This window comes from Mobula hypostoma, chromosome 5, assembly GCF_963921235.1.
Source record: "Mobula hypostoma chromosome 5, sMobHyp1.1, whole genome shotgun sequence".
Classification (NCBI taxonomy): domain Eukaryota; kingdom Metazoa; phylum Chordata; class Chondrichthyes; order Myliobatiformes; family Myliobatidae; genus Mobula; species Mobula hypostoma.
The window spans coordinates 9,219,472-9,243,953 of NC_086101.1; the positions used below are offsets into that span (position 1 = coordinate 9,219,472).

General features: G+C 46.1%; 1 pseudogene; it reads right to left on the reverse strand.

Moving 5' to 3' along the window:
- Nucleotides 1-516: 516 nt before the first annotated feature.
- LOC134346563 (E3 ubiquitin-protein ligase TRIM39-like) lies at nt 517-12,576 on the reverse strand (annotated as a pseudogene).
- Between the last annotated feature and the right edge of the window lie 11,906 nt (nt 12,577-24,482).

Consider the following 24,482-nt stretch of genomic DNA (forward strand, 5'->3'; position numbering starts at 1 on the left):
ACACATTTCCACCCCTCCCTCATCTACCTGGATCCACCCATCACCTGCCAGCTCTGTCTCCATCCTTCTCTCCCCCATTCTGCACCGGTCATCTCCTCTCTGACTTTCAGACCACATGAAGGGCCTCGAGCCAAAACGTCAACTGTCCATTTCCCTCCATAGATTTTATCTGACACGCTGCGAGTCTCCGGCGCTTTGTGTATTACCACCACTACATGTCCCGTGTTATCAAGATTCACCCTGACCTCGCTCTCCCAGTCAGCACCACCACCACTTGTCCCAGTTACCCGGTCAGTCCGGGTGGACTTTAGCACCCGGGGGAGCCGGGGGGCCGGGGAGCTCAGGACCCGCCGCCCGCGGCTGCTGCTGAATCCGCAGTGTTTCTGTTCCGTTGACGGATGCGGTGAACGAGTTAAAATTAATGGATCGATAATTCTCACATCGTGTTTATTTCAGTCCCTGCACATTTATATTTACACTGACTTACTCCTGACGCCGGTCCCGGACCCGACCCGTTTACAGACCCGGAGCGGAACCGGAGCAGATTCTCAGCCACTGGTTTTTATCCCAAGTCTCCAAGTAAGGATAAAGTTTCTCCGTGAATTTGTTCCCAGTGAAGGTGTGGAGATGGGACTTGGTCTTCGCGTTGTAAAATGAAACTGTCCCGGACTCGTAACTGAGATGAACTCCCACCCTCCCGGGGATGGGACCGGCAGGGAGACGGGACTCAGGGGAGGTGTGAACCAACATCACGTCATTAACCCGCCCGATGGTCCAGAATCCGGTCTCCGGACTCGGTGTGAACCCTCCCTTCCTCTCCACAGACTCTGCGGCGACTCCCAGATACCAGCGCCGATTCCCCGTCACCTCCACCTCCCAGTAATGTCTCCCCGATGTGAATCCCTCCGATCCCAGCACACAACCCCAGTCTGTGAACCTCTTCCCGGTGTCAGGGAGACTCCTCCGGGTCCCGGTCAGTCTCACACTCTTCCGATCGTCAGACACCTCGAGCAGCGGATGCGCCGTTTCCACATCCAGGGTGACAGAGACTGGGGGGAGAAGCAGAGAATTAGAGAGTCCCCGGGGATCGGGGGGAGACTCGGGCAGCGCGGCCCCGGGACCGGACCGGGGGAAAGGCCGCTGGGCCTCAGGCACAGTCGGATGTCCAACAGGACCCTTTCCCGCGAGTTTTACCAAAACAAATCGGATGGACAACCAGCATCTTCCCGAGATTCTTCCTCGGCATGGAGATCGGATTTTTCCCGATCAACACACACGAAATTCTGGCGAATCTCAGAGGGTCAAGCAGCATGTGTTAAGAGAGATGTGCAGTCGATGTTTCAAGCCGAGACCTTTCCTCAAGATTGGAAAGAAAGACGGGAGATAGCAGTGGAAACGGGTATGAGGAATGGCTGGAGCAACAACTGGATCCAGATGAGGATGGGGTGAGGAAACACTGGAGGCATTTAAAGAGGAGGTCAGGCAGAATTCATTCGTTCTGACCAACTCTCTTTAATGAACCAGTTCTATTTGCCTGTATTTACCCATTTTTCCTTTAACCCTTTCCCAGCCACGTACCCGTCCAGATGTCTTTTAAATCATTGTAACTGTATTCACCTCTACAATTTCCTTTGGCAGCCTCCTGAGCTCCAGGGAAAAGTCCCAGAATATCCAGCCTCTCCTTATAACCCACACCCTCCAGTCTCAGTAACATCTTTGTAAATCTGTATTATACCCTCTCAGTTTAATGACATGCTTCCTGTAGAAAGATCACCAGCACTGGACAGAGTTATCCAAATCATAAAGACCAGAGTTCAGAGTTCAATTGCGACACCATCTGTAAGGAGTTTGCACGGTCTCCCTGAGACCTCGTGCCTTTCCTCTGGGTGCTCGTGATTCATCCTCAGAATGGGGAGGAGTGGACAGTGAGGGAAACCATTATTACTTGCAGTGGGATCTGGAGCAGCTGGAAAAATGGGCTGAAAAGTGTCAGCTGGAATTTAATGCAGACTAGTGTGAGCTGTTGCACTTTGGTAGGACTCCAGTGTAGGTCTTACACAGTGAATGGTCGGGCACTGAGGACTCTGTTCTACAGCAGATCTGGGAACACAGGTCCATAATACATCGAAAGCTTTTCTTTGGCCTTCATGAATCAAAGTATTGAGTACAGGAGATGGATGTTATGTTGAAGTTGTATGAGATGTTGGTTTGGCCTAATTTGGAATATTGTGTGCAGGTTTGGTCACCTACCTACAAGAAAGATGTAAACAAGTTTGAAAGAGTGCGGAGAAAATTTACAAGGATGTAGCTGGGACTGGAGGATCTGAGTCATAATGAAAGATTGAATAGTTTAGGACTGTATTCCTGTAACATGGAAGACTGAGGGGAGATTTGATAGAGGTATACAAAATTATGAGGGGTATGCTGTAACTGCAAGCAGGCATTTTCCACGGAGGTTGGGTGGGATTACAACCAGAGGTCATGTGTTAAAGGTGAAAGATGAAAAGTTTAAGGGGAACATGAGGGGAAACTGTTTCATTCAGAGGGTTGTGAGAGTGTGAACAAGCTGCCAATGCAAGTGGTCCATACAAGCTCGATTTAAACATTTAAGAGGTTTGGACAGGTACATGGATGGTAGGAGTTGGAGGACTCTGGTCCCGATGCAGGTCGATGGGAGCAGGTAGTTTAAATGTTTCGGTACAGACCAGGTGGGCTGAAGGGCCTGTGCTGTTAGTTTCTATCACTCTGTGACGCTCGTACAAAGACATAACGGTTTGTAGGTTACATGGTCATTGTACATTGCCCGTGATTAGGTTAGTTTTAAATAGTTGGGGTGCTGGGTGGAGCAGGTCATTGGTCTGGGACGCCCTGTTTCACACTGTATCTAAATAAATAAATAACCTCTTCACTGTCCATGAAACCACCAATTTTAAAGTCCTTCACAAACCTACTAAACACGTCACCTACATTCTCTCCGAATCATTCATATGAATGATGAAAAACAGTGGACCCAGCACCGATCCCTGCAGCACAACCGCTGGTCACAGGACTCCACCCAGACAATTCTGTATCCTATTCCAGATCGTACTGTATCCCATGTGATCTAACTCTCTGCTACCTTGTCAAATCCCTCGCTAAACTCCATGGAGACGATGTCTACTGCACTTTCATCAGCTGTAATTTATTTATTGAGATACAGCTCGGAATAGGCCCTTCCGGCCCTTTGACCCCCACCACCCAGAAACCCCTGATTTAATCCGAGCCTGACCATGGGACAAGTCACAATGACCCCCACCACCCAAAACCCCTGATTTAATCCGAGCCTGACCATGGGACAAGTCACAATGACCCCACCACCCAGAAACCCCTGATTTAATCCGAGCCTGACCATGGGACAAGTTACAATGACCCCCACCACCCAGAAACCCCTGATTTAATCCGAGCCTGACCATGGGACAAGTTACAATGACCCCACCACCCAGACACCCCTGATTTAATCCGAGCCTGACCATGGGACAAGTTACAATGACCCCACCACCCAGAAACCCGATTTAATCCGAGCCTAACCATGGGACAAGTTACAATGACCCCCGCCACTCAGCAACCCCTGATTTAATCCGAGCCTGACCATGGGACAATTTACAATGACCAATTAACCTGCCAAACGGTATGGGTTTGGACTGTGAAACCGGAGCACCTGGAACAAACCCACGTGGTCATGGGGAACGTACAAACTCCTTACAGGCAGTGACGGGACATGAACCCGGGTCGCTGGTACTGTAAAGCGTTGTGCTAACCACTATGCTACCGTACCGTCCATGCAGAAAACCAAGCTGGGTATCCCTGGTTAGTCCTCGCCTTTCCAAATGAATGTAGATCCCGTCTCTCAGAATCCCCTCCATTAATGTACCCATCACTGACGTTAGGCTCACCGGTCTGTACTTCCCCGGCTTTTCCCTACAGCCGATCTTCAATAAATGTTCAACATTAGTCTCCCTCCAGTCTTCTGGCCCCTCGCCCGCAGCTATCGATGACACACATATCTCCAAAATGGGCTCCACACTTTCCTCCTAAGCTTCCCATAATGTCCTGGGATACACTTGATCAGGACCTGGGGATTTATCCACCTTTCTGCATTTTAGGACCTGCAGCACATTTGCTTCTGTAATGTGGTCGATAATGAGGTCAATGGTCTTCTGTAACACAGGAGAATTGTGGGCTGTGGAACTGGCGCAGAAGAGGAGTTGAGGCCTGGGACAGAGAAATGATGACAGGGAAGGTTTAGAAGGATACGGGCGAAATGCAGGTAAATAGACTGGGAGGTGATCTGACAGAAATATGTAAGGTTATGTGGGGTGTAGATTGAGCAGAGGAGAGGGGGAGTGATGAGACAGGAGCCTGAAGTGACTGTGGACTGAAGATTGGTGAAAGATGGCAGGCAAGTTGCTCCAGGTAGCGGAAGGGTGGGGAGTGTGGACCGGAGCTGGGAGACACTGGGAAGTGAATAACAGGTGGAGACCAACACAATGAAAATTTTGATGGCTGGTAGGAGCGAGGTTGTAGGAAGGTTGGGAGATGGGAAGGTGGGAGAAAGTTGTGGGAGGGTGAAAAACAGGAGCACAAAGGCCGACCTGTGCTGGAATCTTATCAGTAAAGGAGGTTCCACTCTATCCGCCCAAAGGAGAACTTCCCAGTGGCCAAACATTTTAATTCCCATTCCAAAATGTCGGTCCACAGCCGCCTCTTGCGTCAAGGTGAGGCCATCCTCAGGATGGAGGAGCAACACCTTATATTCTGCCTGGGTAGCCTCTGACCTGATGGCATGAATATTGATTTCCTCTTCAGGTAAAATTTTTCTCATCCCCTCCCCTCTTCTTCTATTCCCCACTCTGGCCTTTAACCTCTTCTCACCTCCCTATCACTACTCCCTGGGTCCCCTCCTCCTTCCCTTTCTCTTATAGAAACATAGAAACATAGAAAATAGGTGCAGGAGTAGGCCATTCGGCCCTTCGAGCCTGCACCGCCATTCATTATGATCATGCCTGATCATCCAACTCAGAACACCGCCCCAGCCTTCCCTCCATACCCCCTGACCCCTGTAGCCATAAGGGCCATATCTAACTCCCTCTTAAACATAGCCAATGAACTGGCCTCAACAGTTTGCTGTGGCAGAGAATTCCACAGATTCACCACTCTCTGTTTGAAGAAGTTTTTCCTAATCTCGGTCCTAAAAGGCTTCCCCTCTATCCTCAAACTGTGACCCCTCGTTCTGGACTTCCCCAACATCGGGAACAATCTTCCTGCATCTAGCCTGTCCAATCCCTTTAGGATCTTATACGTTTCAATCAGATCCCCCCTCAATCTTCTAAATTCCAACGAATACAAGCCCAGTTCATCCAGTCTTTCTTCATATGAAAGTCCTGCCATCCCAGGAATCAATCTGGTGAACCTTCTTTGTACTCCCTCTATGGCAAAGATGTCTTTCCTCAGATTAGGGGACCAAAACTGCACACAATACTCCAGGTGTGGTCTCACCAAGGCCTTGTACAACTGTAGTAGTACCTCCCTGCTCCTGTACTCGAATCCTCTCGCTATAAATGCCAGCATACCATTCGCCTTTTTCACCGCCTGCTGTACCTGCATGCCCACTTTCAATGACTGGTGTATAATGTGTTACGTACCCCGTAACTGGGTTGCCAAACCAGCAGAAATGGATCACTCAGTTGGAGTCTGGAGTACTAGAACTAAGAAAGTTTTATTAAAGAAACAAGCAACACAGTAATCGAAAGGATAATAAATGCAACAATTCAACAATGATAACCACACATGTGCACAGAATTAAGATAACAGCATCAATCAAGCTCTATCGTTGTCTAGGGGTAAATGACCAATTTCAAAATGACTCAAAGTTCAGTCCAGTTTAGTAGTTCAGTTCGCAGTAATCGTTGTCATGGCGATGGACAAGGTGGGGAAGAGAGACATAGAATAGGAACAACTCATCATTCAGCACAGCTTCACTCACAGACCAGCGAGATGGCTCACAAACAGCATTTGGGCGGGTCCTTGGTGATGTCACCTGAGGTCACCGACTGTGACCCCTCCTCCAGATGCGGTCGATCCTCTGCAGTGAACCCGGCACCCAGGCAAGGGCGGACACACACCGGGTTCCCGCTGATCGTACCTTTCCACCCTTGTCGTTGTCTGGCACTTCTCACCCACTCGTGAGAAGCGCACCGCTTCCAGGGTCTCGTTACCTCGGGTGGCGTGTGTCTGTCTGTCTTAGCGAACCTGTCCCTTTTTATCCCCCTGCTGGGGTATCGCCTGTCCATCACTTCAAACAGTTCAGGGTTCAAAGGGGGGAGCCGCTCCAGACAGCTCTTCCTCCCACATCCCTTCATTACACATCTCCAGACGCTGCTCCATTGTTCCTTATCTCTCCTTCCCCTGAGGGCAGGTGGCAGACCAACTGCTGATGCCACTGATGCTAGCCCAGGCCAGCAAACATCTTAATTTTATGTGTATTCTCGTAACAAATGACACCCAGGTCTCGTTGCACCTCCCCTTTTCCTAATCGGCCACCATTCAGATAATAATCTGTTTTCCTATTTTTGCCACCAAAGTGGATAACTTCACATTTATCCACATTAAATTGCATCTGCCATGAGCTTGCCCACTCACCCAACCTATCCAAGTCACCCTGCATCCTCTTAGCATCCTCCTCACTGCTAACACTGCCACCCAGCTTCGTGTCATCCGCAAACTTGGAGATGCTGCATTTAATTCCCTCATCCAAGTCATTAATATATATTGTAAACAACTGGGGTCCCAGCACTGAGCCTTGCGGTACCCCACTAGTCACCGTCTGCCATTCTGAAAAGGTCCCGTTTATTCCCACTCTTTGCTTCCTGTCTGCTAACCAATTCTCCACCCACACCAATACCTTACCCCCAATACCGTGTGCTTTAAGTTTGCACACTAATCTCCTGTGTGGGACCTTGTCAAAAGTCTTTTGAAAATCCAAATATACCACATCCACTGGTTCTCCCCTATCCACTCTACTAGTTACATCCTCAAAAAATTCTATGAGATTCGTCAGACATGATTTTCCTTTCACAAATCCATGCTGACTTTGTCCGATCATTTCACCGCTTTCCAAATGTACTGTTATCACATCCTTGATAACTGACTCCAGCAGTTTCCCCACCACCGACGTTAGGCTAACCGGTCTATAATTCCCCGGTTTCTCTCTCCCTCCTTTTTTAAAAAGTGGGGTTACATTAGCCACCCTCCAATCCTCAGGAACTAGTCCAGAATCTAACGAGTTTTGAAAAATTATCACTAATGCATCCACTATTTCTTGGGCTACTTCCTTAAGCACTCTAGGATGCAGACCATCTGGCCCTGGGGATTTATCTGCCTTCAATCCCTTCAATTTACCTAACACCACTTCCCTACTAACATGTATTTCACTCAGTTCCTCCATCTCACTGGACCCTCTGTCCCTTACTATTTCTGGAAGATTATTTATGTCCTCCTTAGTGAAGACAGAACCAAAGTAATTACTCAATTGGTCTGCCATGTCCTTGCTCCCCATAATCAATTCACCTGTTTCTGTCTGCAGGGGACCTACATTTGTCTTTACCAGTCTTTTCCTTTTTACATATCTATAAAAGCTTTTACAGTCCGTTTTTATGTTCCCCGCCAGTTTTCTCTCATAATCTTTTTTCCCCTTCCTAATTAAGCCCTTTGTCCTCCTCTGCTGAACTCTGAATTTCTCCCAGTCCTCAGGTGAGCCACTTTCTCTGGCTAATTTGTATGCTACTTCTTTGGAATTGATACTATCCCTAATTTCTCTTGTCAGCCACGGGTGCACTACCTTCCTTGATTTATTCTTTTGCCAAACTGGGATGAACAATTGTTGTAGTTCATCCATACAACCTTTAAATGCTTGCCATTGCATATCCACCGTCAATCCTTTAAGTGTCATTTGCCAGTCTATCTTAGCTAATTCACGTCTCATACCTTCAAAGTTACCCCTCTTTAAGTTCAGAACCTTTGTTTCTGAATTAACTATGTCACTCTCCATATTAATGAAGAATTCCACCATATTATGGTCACTCTTACCCAAGGGGCCTCTCCTTATTATGGTCCACTCTCCTCTCCGATCAGATTCCTTCTTCTCCAGCCCTTTAGCTTTCCCACCCCCCTGGCTTCACCTATCACCTTCTAGCTAGCCTCTCTCCCCTCTCCCCACCTTTTTATTCTGCCATCTCCCCCCTTCAATTTCAGTCCTGAAGAAGGATCACAGCCCAAAACATCAACTTTCTCATTGTGAGGGAAGTGGGTACATGTGGAAATTGCTGCCAAAGGAAGCCGTATGAACAGGTATAATTAAAATATTATAAAATCAATTTAGACAGGTACAACGATAGGCAATGCTTAGAAGGATATGGGACAAACACACGGAAATGTGTCTGTGTCTCTGACGATGTGTCCCACTCTGATGGTGCATTTGGATATTATCAACATATCAATGTATCAATGTGTGCATGTGCGTTGGTTGTATCAGTGAGTGTGTGTACACATTGAAGGTGAGGGTGTATGTTGAACTATTTGTATGTTACAGAGTGTCTTCACTTGTCCAGTGTGTGTTGACAATGTGTGACATGTGTGTGAGTTGTTCAGATAGAAATCATGCACTGTGTCTGAAGAGAATAGTTTTCAGGTTACTGAGGGGACTAACAATGTGCAATGCTGAGGTTCTGACTACAGTCTGCTAAACAGGTGTAATTAAAATATTATAAAATTAATTTAGACAGGTACAACGATAGGCAATGGTTAGAAGGATATGGGACAAACACATGGAAATGTGTCTGTGTCTCTGACGATGTGACCCATTCCGATGTTGCATTTGGATATTATCAATATATTACTGTGTCTGAAGAGAATAGTTCAGGGCCCCAAACAGTACTTCCAAGTGAGGCAACACTTCACTTGTGAATCTGTTGGGGTCATCTATTGCATCCGGTGCTCCCGGTGCGGCCTCCTCTACATCGGTGAAACCCGACGCAGATTGGGGGACCGCTTCGTCGAGCACTTCCGCTCCGTCCGCCAAAACAGACAGGATCTCCCAGTAGCCACCCACTTCAACTCTGTTTCCCGCTCCCATTCGGATATGTCCATACATGGCCTCCTCTACTGCCATGATGAGGCCAAACTCAGGTTGGAGGAGCAACACCTCATATACCATCTAGGTAGTCTCCAGCCCCTTGGTATGAACATAGAGTTCTCCAACTTCCGGTAATTCCCTCCCCCTCCCTTCCTCTATCGCTATGTCACTCTGCCCCCTCCCCCAGCTGCCTATCACCTCCCTCATGGTTCCGCCTCCTTCTACTACCCATTGTGTTTTCCCCTATTCTTTCTTCACCTTTCCTGCCTATCACCTCCCTGCTTCCCCTCCCACACCCCTTTATCTTTCCCCTTACTGGTTTTTCACCTGGAACCTACCAGCCTTCTCCTTCCCACCCTCCCCCTCCTTCTTTATAGGGCCTCTGCCCCTTCCCTCTACAGTCCTGACGAAGGGTTCCGGCCCTAAACGTAAACCGCTCTTTTCCACAGATGTTGCCCGACCTGCTGAGTTCCCCCAGCGTGTTGTGAGTGTTGCTTTGACCTCAGCATCTGCAGATTATTTTGTTTGAGGAGAATAGTTTCCAGGTGTCTGAGGGGACTAACAATGTGCAATGCTGGGGCTCTGACTACAATCTGCTAAACCTTCTTGTGAATGTGTGTGAGGGAGATTTGCCAGACCAGTTATGCTGTGTTCACCAGTGTTAATGTTGGTTGGTGTGTCCGGGCTCAGTCTTCAATGTGGTGGTTTGATAACAACAGTGAGACTCGCGAGTCCAGCAGGGGGCAGAGCTGAGTCAATCAGACTGCGGTCACGGACAGGTCAGACAGGGTGAGCGGCACGAAGGACTGGTGTATTTTTCTGACAATCCCTGTCACCACAGTGATACCAGATTTTATCCCCTTTAACGTCACTAATGGAATATTCATTCCAGAGCTACCATGTCAGGATTCAAACTCGTGCATTGGCTTGTTTGTCCAGTGCAAATGGGATCAGGATGCAATGATTCACCTAACAGACCAGTGAATTGGTTGTAATTTGCCCCTGGTTTGGTGTGTTGAAGGGTCTGACATCTCCAGCTGACCATGTGGCAGTGATGTGTCCCAGCAGGTGGGGTTGGTGCCGGAATGAATCTGTATGTTTTACCTCGCTTAATGCTGTCCAACGGTTCTCCCAATGCAATGTCGAACAAATAGGGGCGATAGAATTTTTCAACCAGTAGGGCACCATCTGTCACTGACAATGTCCGTTCTTCAGTACTAATCCTGTAAATATTATACATGTAGTTATAAACTGAACATCAGTGATATTTGAACTATTTTACAAATCCATACAGAGTTTCAGTCAAGACCATGTCCTACCTCCTCTTCCGATGAGCTTCCTCCTGAAATAAATAAAACACAGATCTCAATTGACTGAGACTGACCGTCGGCATCTGAACAGCAGCAATCTGAGACAAGTTACTACAAGCTGCTGAAAATTCCCACTAAACTCACTCCCACTGACACACACGGAGAAAGAGGGACAGAGAACCACAGGTGAAAGTACAAGGAATGTTTATGAAATTTATATCATAACTGGGAGGATAGAACTTACAGGAGAGACTGGACAGGTTGTGTATTTTTATCTAGATACGATGTCAGGGAGGATCAGATGGAGGAATTTAAGATTCCGAATGGATTTGATGGGGTGGGACTGGAGAAAATATTTCTGCTTGTGTCAGACCAAAAGTGAAAGATAAAACGTCAGTTGGTTGTTTATAAATGCCACAAAAACGTGGTGAAGAGAATATCAGAAACACATTCATAACCTATAACTGTAACTGGGTGTTACTCTTGAGTATCAGGGTATATTATATGTGGGAATCACAGAAACGATCACCAGCTCAGTGCTCTGATCAGAGTAACTCATTCCCGAGAAGGTTGCAGACTGTCCTATGATGTACAGATGTTGTGGGAGGCCAGTTTGGGACAATAACAATTCTAAACAATTAAGACATTGACATGGTGGAAATCAGTTTCCAGCAACAGTATCTGTGATAAAATATATCATTTTGTGACTGGGCACTTTTACAGAAACAAACTGAAATCTCTCACCATGAGAAATATCACACCGTCTTGTTGATCCATCTGTTCCTGTAACTTTGAGATTTCCTCCTGAATAGAATTTAAATTCTCTTGAATCTCTCGAAGATTTTTCTCCATTGGATTTAGAATCCTCTCCTCTTCTTCCCTGAGATCACGGAGCGCGCGCTGCTCTTTCTCAGTGAGTATCTGGCGCAGTTCAGCAAACTGGGATGTGATCTGGGACTGAAGGCTGTGTGTCTGTTCCTGTCAATGAAAGGAGAGGTTAGTTCACTGTTTGAGGCTATTTTTCGTATTTCCTTCTGACATGGAAAGTAACCATTCAGCCCATTAATGTCTCTGCTAGTTCTCAGAACAATCCCCTCCATAACATCCCCCCACCTGTCTCTGACCCACTAACTCCGACCTGATTCACAGACCACCCACAATCACAAGATTAATTACCGCCAATTTACCGTTCAACCATGCTATGTCGGCTAAAGGAAGGTACAAGATACGAAGAGAACATGCAAACTCCACGCAGACAGCTCCAGGGGTCAGGATCGATCCCAGGTTACTGGAGCTGCGATACTCTGCTGTTCTGCATTAAAGGGAACAAAACCACACAGCGAATTTGTAAATTCTGCTCAGGAAGTCTCACCCGAACTCCAGAAATCTTCTCTTTCTGTTGTTGCTCCATCTCCTCGAAGTCTGATTTCTTTTTAGTGAGAGAGTCTAAGGAAGATTTAACCCGACCCTGGGAATCAGAGAGTAAAGACATTAGACCAAAACATGCAACTAAGTAAACAGCTGATCAAAACCTGGTTAGTTTTACCTTGTAGATTTCAACGGCTTCGTTAACCGGCATGAAGTTGTGAGACTTGTGTTCCCGCGCAGTCGCACAGATCAGGCAGATCAGTGTCTTGTCCGTCTCACAAAACAGCTTCAGTTCTTCCTCGTGTTTCTCACAGTGAAGTTTACTTTCCTTCGCTTTCGGGTTCAGGTTTAGTTTTCGAGCTTTCTCAGACAGATTTGCTAAGGCCCGATTGACCCTGAGGGTGCGGTCTGCAATCCCCTCTCTACATTCCGGGCAGGAGTTTCTCTCCTCCCTTTCCCAACACCGTGTGATACAGGAGCGGCAGAAGTTGTGTCCACACTCCAGTATAACCGGATCGGTGAAGAAATCCAGGCAGATGGAACAAATTGCCTCCTCGGTCCAACTCTCGACCTGTCCTTTCGAAGCCATGTTAACTCTCGGTACTTCCTGGTTCAGGCTCCTTTCACTTTCGGGAGCCGCTGAACGCCCGCAGTACCGCGATTGTCCACTAGGGGCGCTGCAGTCTCGGGAATGAATGTTCCTTTTCAGTGAGCAGGAATCGTGTTCATTTCCACAGCGGGGATCAGAAACACATTGAACAAGTCTAACATAAATAAAGCCGGAGAGAAGAGCTTGGTTCATTCTACGGCAGAACTGAAGGGTCAAGTCCTGAAAATATGTTTTAGTGGCCATTACACAAACCTGGTTGCAAGGTGGAGATATCTGGGAACTAAATATCCAGGGATATCAGGTAAGACGGAAAGATAGGCAGGAAGGCAGAGGAGGTGCGGTGGCGCTCTTGATCAGGACGATTGTGAGAGACGTATAAGATCTACGGAGCAGAATGCTGAAGAGAAAAAAATCGCTGGTGGGTGTGGTTTATAGGCCACCTAATAATAATACTGCAGTGGCAGAGGCGATTAACCAAGAAATAACTGAGGCTTGTAAGAATGGAACGGCAGTTGTCATGGGGGATTTTAACTTCCACAGAGATTGGGTGAGATCAGGTTGGTCAAGGAAGTCTTGAGGAGGACTTCATAGTATGCATCCGTAATGGCTTTCTTGAGCAGCATGTTAGAGAACCTACAAGGGAAAATACTATCTTAGATCTAGTCCTGTGCAATGAGACAGGTAAGATTAACGATCTTGTAGTCAGGGATCCTCTTGGAAAGAGTGATCATAGTATGATTGAATTTCGCATTCAGATGGAGGATGAAAAAGTTAGAACTAAAACTCATGTATTATGCTTGAACAAGGGAGACTACAACGGGAAGAGGGAGGAGTTGGTTAATGTGAATTGGGAGCACAGGCTATTTGGTAGCACAGCTGAGGAACAGTGGAATACTTTCAGAGATTTTTCATACTGTTGAACAGAAGTATGTTCAAGTCAAAAGTAAGGACAGCAAGTGTGGGGAGAGCCAGCCTTGGATAACAAAGGAAATAAAATATAGTATCAAATTACAAGCTCATGTGTCCCTTGGAAGTCGAGAAGGGGAAATTGATATTGGGTGATAAAGAAATGACTGAGGCATTGAATAACTATTTTGTGTCGGTCTTCACGGTGGAGGACACGTCTAATATGCCAAAGAAGGATGTTATAGATAAAATGGGAGGTGAGGACCTCGATAAAATCATTTTCACTAAAGAGATAATGATGAGCAAACTCGAGGGCCTGAAGGTAGATAAGTCCCCTGGTCCTGATGGGATGCATCCCAGGGTGCTGAAGGAATTGGTGGAGGTTATATTAGACACATTGGTAATCATGTATCAAAACTCTGTAGACTCTGGGCAGGTCCCGGCGGATTGGAAGACAGCAAATGTTACGCCACTTTTAAAAAAAGGATGAGGGTAAAATACAGACAACTATAGGCCTGTTAGTTTAATATCAGTATGCAGTTGGGAAAATGCTTGAAACTGTCAGTAAGGAAGTAATAGCGAAACATTTAGAAAGGAGTGGTTCCATTAGAAAGACGCAGCATAGATTCAGAAAGGGCAGGTCCTGTTTGACAAACTTACTGGAGTTCTTTGAGGACATAATGAGTGCAGTGGGTAGAGGGGAACAAGTGGATGTCATACACTTGGATTTCCAGAAGGCGTTTGATAAGGTGATGCACAAGAGACTTATAAATAAGATACGGATGCATGGAGTCGGAGGAAGTGTTTTGGCATGGATAGTGGATTGGTTAACCAACAGAAGGCAGAGAGTTGGTATAAATGGGTGTTTCTCCGGTTGTCAGTCAGTGGTGAGTGGGGTGCCGCAGGGGTCGGTGCTGGGCCTGCAGCTGTTTACCATTAACATTGATGATTTGGAAGAGGGGACTGAGTGGAGCGTAGCAAAATTTGCTGATGACACTCAACTGAGTGGAAAAGCAAACCGGGCAGAGGATGTGGAGAGTCTGCAGCGGGAGATAAATAGGTTAAGTGAGTGGGCTAAAGTCTAGCAGATGGAATGTAACGGTGTTAAATGTGAGATCATCCACTTTGGATGGAATAATAGAAAAGCAGATTATTATTTAAATGGTGAAAGATAGCAACATGCTGTTGTGAAGAGGGACTTGAGAAATGCTTGTGCATGAATCACAAAAAGTTGGCTTGCACGTGCAGCCGGTTATTAAGAAGGGAAATTGAATGTTAGCTTTCATTGCAAAACAGATTGAATTCAAGAGCAGGGAGATCATGCTACAAATATACAGGGTACTGGTGAGGACGAACCTGGAGTACTGTGTGCAGTTCTGGTCTTCATACTTGAGGAAGGATATTCTGGCTTTGGCGGCAGTGCAGAGAAGGTTCACCAGGTTGATTCCAGAGATAAAGGGGTTAAATTATGAGAGAGATTGAGTCGCCTGGTACTATACTCTCTGGAATTCAGAAGAATGAGAGGGGATCTTATAGAAACATACAAAATTTTGAAAGGGATAGATAAGATAGCAGTAGGAAAGTTATTTCCATTTGTAGGTGAGACTAGAACTAGGGGACATACTTTATACTATATTGTCGCCAAACAATTGATAATAGAACATACAATCATCACAGCGATATTTGATTCTGCGCTTTCTGCTCCCTGGATTACAAATCGATAGTGTTACGTACCCCATAACTGGATTGCCAAACCAGCAGAAATGGACCACTTAGTTGGAGTCTGGATTACTGGAACTAAGAAAGTTTTATTAAATAAATAAGCAACACAGTACTCTAATCAAAAGGATATAAATGCAACAGTTTAGCAATGATAAAACACACATGTACACAGAACTAGGATAATAGGATCAATCAAGCTCTATCGAAGTCTAGGGGTAAATGATCAGTTTCAAGTGACGCAAAGTTCAGTTCAGTTCGCAGTAATCGCTGTTGTACCGTTGGGCGGGGAGAGAGAGAGAGAGACAATGAATGAATATGCGAATCGGATTCCAAGCAGACCTTCGATATTCCTCGCAGTTAGCTTTCGGCGGAGCCCTTTGTAATGACTTCTGAGGTCACCGACTGTAACCCCTCTGTTCCAGATACGATCGTTCTTCTGCGGTGAACCCGGCACCCAGGCAAGGGCGGACACACACACCAGATTCCCGCCTGGCCGTATCCTTCCACCCTGTGCGTCTCTGGCTGGTCCCACGACCAGACCTCCAAAAACTCCCACCAACTTGTGGGGGGGGGGCGGTGGGGGGCACACAGCTTCCAGGGTCTCGTTACCTCATGGTGTCATGAGTCTGTTGCCGTAGCGAACCTGTCCCTTTTTATCCCCCTGCTGGGGTATCGCCTGTCCATCAAACTTCAAACAGTTCAGGGTTCAAAGCCACCGGTCTCTGACAATACTCGGAAGCGTGTCTCCTTTCGGTAATCTCTCTCGTCTCTCCCTTATTAGCACCTTGCATGTTCCCCCATTGTCCTCTTATCGGCATCAATCTTCTGATAACTGGTTCTTTTGTCACAAGGGGACATACTTTATACTATATTGTCGCCAAACAATTGATAATAGAACGTACAATCATCACAGCGATATTTGATTCTGCGCTTCCCACTCCCTGGATTAAAAATCGATAGTAAATATTAAAAATTTAAATTATAAATCATAAATAGAAAATAGGGACATGGAAAGTAAGGTAGTGCAAAAAAAAAACTGAGAGGCAGGTCCAGATATTTGGAGGGTACGGCCCAGATCCGGGTCAGGATCCGATCAGCAGTCTTATCACAGATTTGTTCTCAAATCTGGCCGTACGAGTGTTCAAGCTTCTGACCCTTCTCCTGGAGGGCAGAGGGACGAAATGTGTGTTGGCTGGGTGGGTCGTATCCTTGATTATCCTGGCAGCACTGCTCCGACAGCGTGTGGAGTAAAGTGAGTCCAAAGGACGGAAGATTGGTTTGTGTGATGTGCAGCGCCGTGTTCACGATCTTCTGCAGCTTCTTCCGGTCTGGGACAGGACAACTTCCATACCAGGTTGTGATGCACCCCAGAAGAATCCTTCTATGGTGCATCTATAAAATTAGTGAGGGTTTTAGGGGACAGGCCAAATTTCCTCAGGACTGCCCCAAGATTCAGGGGAGAAGATTTAGGACAGAGATGAGGAGAAACTGTTTTTCCCAGAGAGTGGTGCATCTGTGGAATTCTTTGCCCAGGGAAGCAGTTGAGGCTTCTTCACTAAATATATTTAAGATACAGTTCGATAGATTTTTACATAGTAGGGGAATTAAGGGTTACGGAGAAAAGGCAGGTAGATGGAGCTGAGTTTACAGACAGATCAGTCATGATCTTATTGACTGGTGGGGCAGGCTCGATGAGCCAGATGGCCTACTCCTTCTCCTATTTCTTATGTTTCATTTCAGGATGAGCTCACAGCTATTTCCATAACTTTTTTCGATCAAACAGAATGATGGTCACCAATCCCAACGTGCCCCCCGCTGCCACTGTCATGTCAAACACTTGGCAAGACTCATTTCCTGAGAGGAAGTCAAGTGTGACCCCTTCTCTAGTGGGGCATCTACGCGTTGTTTGTTAAACCATTCCAGACCACACTTCACAAATTCTACCCTACCAAATCCCTCAGCACTATGTCTGTCCCAGTCAATATTAGGGAAGCTGAAGTCTCTGATTATCACAACCCTGATATTCCAACAGTTATCCACATTCTCCCTACACATGGGCTCTTCTGATTCTCACTGATATTTGGGATCCTATAGTACAATCCCAACAGTGATAATCTCCATATTTCTAACTCCTACCAATATACTCTCACTGGCCATTCCTTACAAGGATCTCTCTAAGTGCTGTGTTGATGTTCTCCCTAATCAACATCACAACTCCCCCTCCTCTCTGACCTCCACTTCTGTCACGTCCTTTGCATCTGTAGCACAGTGAGGTGGTTTTGAACTTATTCAATGGGACAGCAGGTGTGAGGGACTGAACAGCCTCCTCTTGCTGCTATTTCTGATGTTCAGAGCAGTGAACAGACTGAACTGAGGGAGGATAGAAGGAATCGGGCAATGAATAGAGGTGTAGAACAGGAGGGTCGTCCCAAGTGAACAGACATCCGGCAAGTGAGCGACTTTAAAACTGAGTAGGAAGAGCTCAGGATCAGCCTGTCCTTGTTAGAGTGAATGGCAAGACTGGCAGGATGAGGGAACCCTGGCTGACGAGGGTTAATGAAGTTTGATCAGGATGGTGGCGTATTGGCATCATCGCTGGACTTTGGGGCGAGAGTTCCCGAGTTCAAATCTGGCCGGCTCCCTTTCGCGCTACCATCCATGCTGGGTTAGAGCTGGTGATCTCTTTTAAAAAAAAACTCAACCAGCCGAAGGCAATGGCAGACCATTGCTGTACATTGCCACAAACATGCTGTAACTTGCCACGAACAATATGTCAGAGTGGCGTGGAGGGAAATCACTCGCCAACTGGAAACTCCAGACGCGACCTACCGACGACTATCAGGGTGGAGTTGTGTGTCAGGTGAAAGCAGCTGGGATCAGGTGAATCCCTCGAGGAGTAGAAGGGATACAGGAGAACACTGAAGAGGGAAAATCGGGAGTCCAAAAGAGGGTGTGAGATAGCTATAGGTAAAATAAAGGAGCTTATGCAAAAGATTCTGTGGGTCTGTAAAACAACAAGGGTAACGAGTGAGGGAATATGTCCCTTGAATGATCATTTGGTTATCCCCATGTGGAGACACAGCAGATGGGCAAGGTCATAAATAAATACTTTCCATCTGTATTTACTGTGGAGAAGGTGATGGAAGCTGGGAAATTCAGGGAGGAGAATAGTAATGTCCTGAAACATGTTGACATTACAAAGGAGGCTGACCAGCTTAAACACATAATGCTGAATAAACCTGGGGGTCTGACCCAGTCCCGGGAAGAAATTGCTGTGTCCGTGTCTGTGATATTTCAAACACTGAACAGGGGACAGTATAGCACAGGAACAGGCCATTCTGCCCAACGTGTACTGTCCTTCTAACTTTGAGACTGGCCCAGTCAGTGTCATCTCTCTGAGGACACCACGTGAAGGGTAAAGTTTCAAAGTGGAATCGGGAGGTTCAAGGAATGTTTCCTGACACAATGAGTGGTTTGTTCCTGGAATGACGGCCGGCATAGGGAGTGGTGGAAACAGACACAATCGTGACGTTTAAGAGGTTCAAAGGTTCGTTTTGTTATCAACGTTTACAACTCTGAAATTCTTCAGTTCAAACTGGCATTTAAACAGGAAATGAACAGGCAGGGAACGGAGGGTATGGATCAATTACAGGTAAATTGGATTCGTTAATTTGACATCCAGGAAGATAAAGAGATTCTGAACACAAAATACTCTGCAGATGCTGGGGTCAAAGCAACACGCACAACACGTTGGAGGATCTCAGCAGGTCGGGCAGCATCTGTGGAAACGAACAGTCAACGTTTCGGGCCAAGATTCTATTCCACAGATTCCAGGACAAAAATACAAGAGAACAATAGTAGTCGGTTTTATCTCCCAAGTCTTCCGCTCCACACATGAAGTATCACCAACAGTGATCTTCAACGAATATCCTTTCAACACAAGTGGTACCACACTCGAAATCAGCGACGGGACGTCTCAAAGTGGTGGCCACAGGATACTCAAACGGAATCCACGTATGGATTATCACCAACAGTAGTCTATCAGTGAGGTACCGTCTTCAAGTGGTAAAACTACCAACCCAGGCAAGGATTATAACACACAAGTAGTTTCCACACAAGATTTCCTCAAACACACAACTGTGATAGCGACTTATCCAGTTCCACAACGTACGAAATAACTCCAACAGTGATTTGCACAGGGGTGCCTTTTTCAGTGAACTAACACGCCCAAATAAGGGTAACACTCAAGTGATATTCAGAAAGGTTTTCCCCTCACCAGAGAACCCACTACATGACAATCACACCTTCGTATTCGAATAGAACTCAAACTCACCCTTACGGGCTACAGAGGAGAGAGTCCAAACAGTGACCTCTTTGTCACTAGATTTCTTCTGTTTCAAACCTTCCTCTCCCCTCTTCTCTTCCTGCAAACTTGTTCCAGTTGCAGATGTGATGAAAGAGGGTTACAAAAGTACACATAGACTAAGATGTTAACTGTCCTGTGCTGGCACCAGTGGGATCAGCAGTTGGTCTGCCACCTGTCTTCAGGAGAAAGAGAGATGAGGAAAACAATGGAGCAGCATCTGGAGATGTTAATGAAGAGACGACAGAGTTTAACGGAAGGAGACATCAGTCTGGGTATTTGTCAAGATCGGCTCCGTTTGAACCCTGAACTGTTTGAAGTGTGATGGACAGGCGATACCCCAGCAGGGGGATAAAAAGGGACAGGTTTGCTAAGGCAGGACACACACGACACCACGAGGTAACGAGACCCTGGAAGCGGTGCGCCTCCCGCAAGTCGGTGGGAGTCTTTTGGAAGGCTGGTCTCGGGACCAAGCCATAGACGCACAGGGTGGAAAGGTACGATCGGCGGGAACCTGGTGTGTGTCCGCCCTTGCCTGGGTGCCAGGTTCCCTGCAGCGAAATGATCGTATCTGAAACGGAGGGGTCACAGTCAGTGACCTCAGAAGACATTACAAAGGCCTCGCCCGAAAGCTGACTGCGAGGAATATTGAAGGTCTGTGTGGAAGCTGATTTGAATATTCATTCGCCTTCGTTGTCTCTCTTCTCCCCCCCCCCCCCCCACTACCCCCGTCCAATGGCACGGCAGTGATTACTGTGAACTGAACTGAACTCAATTGAACTGAACTTTGCGTCACTTTGAAGCTGGTCATTTACCCCGAGATGACGATGGAGTTTGATTGATCCAACTACCCTAGATCTGTGTACATGTGTGTTTATTCATTGCTAACCTGTTGCATTTATATCCTTACTATTAGAGTACTGTGTTGCTTATTTCTTTAATAAAACTTCCTTAGTTCCAGTAATCCAGACTCCAACTGAGTGGTCCATTTCTGCTGGTTGGGCAACCCAGTTACGGGGTACGTAACACAGAAAACTTGTGAGAGTCATTTATCTATACTCGGGATCGATCTCAACTCACCCCTTTTGGGCTACTGAAAGTTTAAACTAGGACCTCACTCTCTGGTGTCTTTCATTGATCGAATCCATCTTGACTCTGAGCATGTGTTTCTCTGTGTCTGTAACTGTCCTTGTAAAAAGTAAACACGCTGCAGAGAAATCATAACATCGATTGTCCATCAAATAACCCCGCCCTCGGTCACCATGGCGACCCACGAGCTGCTCATTGCTCCCTCTCTCTCTCTCTCTCTTTTTAAAGGTAGAGTCCATAAGAGATAATTCAAGATCCCGTCATACAAATCCCATTGCATCTCTGTATTTTGAATCCTTTCCCCATCCAAATAATAGTCTGCCTGTTTATTCTTCCACCAATGTGCATGACCATACACGTTCCAACATTGCATTTCATTTGCCATTTCTTTGCCCATTCCCCTAAACTATCAAAGTCTCTCTGCAGTCTCTCTGTTTCCTCAACACTACCTGCTCTCGGAGGAGCTGACCAACCCCTCAAAGCAATTCATCACAGTGGATGTGAGCTACTGGACAGTAGCAGGTTAGACAGCATCAATAACCGGTCAACGTTCGGACCAAGACTCCATAAAAAATGGAGAATGGGGAAGAAGCGAGAATATGGTAGCTCGTGGGGCGGGTTGGGAGGGGAGGGAAGGAGTAAAAACTGGCAGGTGAAAGGTGAGACAAAATGAGATGGGCGTGTGGTTGGGGGAGGCGGTGAATATGAAGCTGGGCAGGTGGAAGAGTTAAAGGGCCGAAGAGGATTGTGATGGGAGTGCACAGTGGACCCATCCCCCCGCCCCTAGAGGCAGCCACACTGGAGGGTCATCTCAGCTGTGTCTCCACCGGGTTGAGCCGAATCCAACTTGACAACAATGTGCAGAATGGTCACTCATCGCCCTGTTGTGGTGACTGATGCTGAGATATATCCCAGGATGCGCTGGAGCCCGTCATCAGTAATGTAACCTGCGGTCATCGGGTGTTTTGGGTCTTTCAGGTGACCCAGTCAAGGACAGTCAGGCCCTGGCTTGTGTCCTTGCATCATGGGTCCACGGTTCATGCCTCTTAAACCGTACACATCTGGAGGCTCACTCAGCAGCCTCTGAGATGGCCCTGACAGCTCTTTTCTTCGCAGCCCCCGTAATTTCAAGGAAAAAGGTAGTTCAGCATAGCGAGAGGCAGCAAAACAGATACAACCCACCTCTATATGCTCACATCATTTCATCCACCCGTCTCTCTACCAGCTCCTGGCATTTGGCTTTCATACATTCAAACCAGATTTCTGTCCCAAGAGAGTGGAAAGGGAAATACAAGTAGAGCGAACAATAGTAACTGGGTGAGATCAGAGGAAGCTATTTTTGGCACTGGGAATCTGGTCAAAAAAACGCACCAGCACCTCTTCCTCCTCAGGAGGCCAGAGAAATTCGTCATGTACCTTCATGTCAAGGGTATTGTCATCTGACTGTACATATATACAACCAAATGAAACATCATTCCTCCAGACCACGGTGCACTAATATAACATACCTCAGTATATTTTTATTTATTTGAACAATTTATCTTCTTCTGCACATTGCTTTTTTGTCAGTCTTTCTTTATGTAGAGTTTTCCTGAATTCTATTTTTTTCTTAATTTTCTTGTAAATGCCGGCATAAAAATGAATCTCAAGTTTGTACATATAGGTATTTTAAAATAAATTTTACTGAACACTCAGTAGTGTTACAGAGGACAACAGGGAGCCATCCCCAACATCCAAGCCAATGTCTATCACAAAAACAACACAGAGCAAAAGAGCCATTTTAGAACATAGAACATAGAACTACAATGTCATGCTGACCGTGTAACCTACTCTAGAAACTGCCTATAATCTCCCTACTACAAAGTCCTCTGTTTTTCTAAGCTACATGAACCAATCTAAGAGTCTCTTAAGAGACCCTATTGTATCCACCTCTACCACCATCACTTGCAGTACATTCCACGTACCCACCACTCTGTGTGTAAAGCTGACATCCCCCTTGTACCTACTTCCAAGCACCTTAAAAATATGCCTCCTTAGGTTCGCCATTTCGACCCTGGAAATAAGCCTCTGGCTATCTACAAAATCAATGCCTTTCATCATCTTATACACCTCTATCAGGTCTCCTCTCATCCTCCGTTGCTCCAAGGAGAAAAGGCCAAGTTCACAATGTATCCTCATAAGACATGCTGCCCAATCCAGGCAACATCCTTGTAAATCCCCTCTGCACTCTCTGTATAGTATCCACATCCATCCTGTAGTGAGGTGACCAAAACTGAACACAGTACCCAAGTGGGATCTGACAAAGGTCTTATACAGCTCTAACATTACCTCACAGTTATGTTTAATTTTGAAACTTAATAAAAAGAAAAGAAAGAAAAAAATGTCTCATTGTAACCTCTGAGAACCCTCCAGACTACCCATAACACCCCCAACATTTGTGTCATCAACAAACTTACTAACTCACCATTCTACTTCTTCATCCAGGTCATTTATAAAAATCAGAAGAGGAGGGGTCCTGGAACAGATCACTGCTGAATATCACTAGTTACCGACCTCCATGTTGAATATGAACCATCTACAACCACCTGTGGGCAAGCTAATTCTGGATCCACAAAGCAAGTTATTCTTTGATCCCATGCCTCCTTACTTTCTGAATGGGCCTTACATGGGGAACGTTATTAAATGTCTCACTGAAATCCATATACACTAAATCCACTGCTCTACCTTCATCAATGTGTTTTGTTACTTTCACAAAGGTTTCAATCAGGCTTGTATGGCATGACCTCTCCTTGACAAAACCATGCTAACTATCCCTCCAAATGCTCTCTCCAAATGCTTAGAAATCTTGCCCCTCAGGATCTTCTCCAACAATTTGCCCACGACTGAGATAAGACTCACTGGTTTATAATTTCCTGGGCTAAATCTTCTTCCTTTCCTGAACAGGGGAACAACATTTGCAAGCCTCCAATCCGCTGATACTTCTCCCCTCCTTTTTGATGATGCAAAGATCATGGTCAGAGGCTCAGCAATCTCCTTCTTCACTTCCTACAGTAGGCTGGGGTATATCTCATCCGGACCCAGCGAATTATCTAACTTAATGCTTTCCCAAAGCTTCGGTAAATCCTCTTTCTTAATGTCTATATGCTCAAGTGTTTCAGTCCACTGTAAGTCATCCCCACAATTGCCAAGGTCCTTTTCCCTGGTGAATACTGAAGCAATGTGTTCATTAGTACCTCCACTACCTCCTCCAATTCCATGCACATGTTTACTAATGTTGCACCTGCTTGGTCCTATTCTCACATGGTTCATCCTCTTTCTCTTCATGTACTTGTAGAATGCCTTGTGGTTTTCCTGAACCCTGCTTGCCTAGCCCTTCTCATGGCCGCTTCTTGCTGTCCAAGTTTCAATAAACTCCTTCCTAGCAACTGTGTAATTTTCTAAAGCTTTAACAGTACCTAGTTTCTTGAACCTTTCATAAGCTTTTCTCTTCTTCTTAACTAGATTTTCTACATCCTTTGTACAACATATTTTTTACTCTACCTCAATGGAACATACCTCTGCAGAACGCCTAATATTTGCCACATTTGTGCCATGCATTTTCCTGAGAACATCTGCTCCCAATTTAAGCGCCCAAGGTTTTGCTTAATAGCACCATATTTCCCCTACCCTAATGAAATGTTTTCCCAAATAGTAGGCTCCTATCCTACTCCATATGGTAAAGGAGATAGAACTGTGATCACTTCTAAAATTCTCTCCCACAGAAAGATCTGACACCTGACTAGGTTCATTTCCCAATACCAGATCGAGACCAGCATCTCCTCTAGTTGGCTTATCTACATATTGCGTCAGGAAACCTTCCTGAGCACACCTGACAAACTGCACCAATTCTAAACCCCTTGCTCGAACGAGTTGCCAGTCAATATCAGAAAAGTTAAAATCACCCAT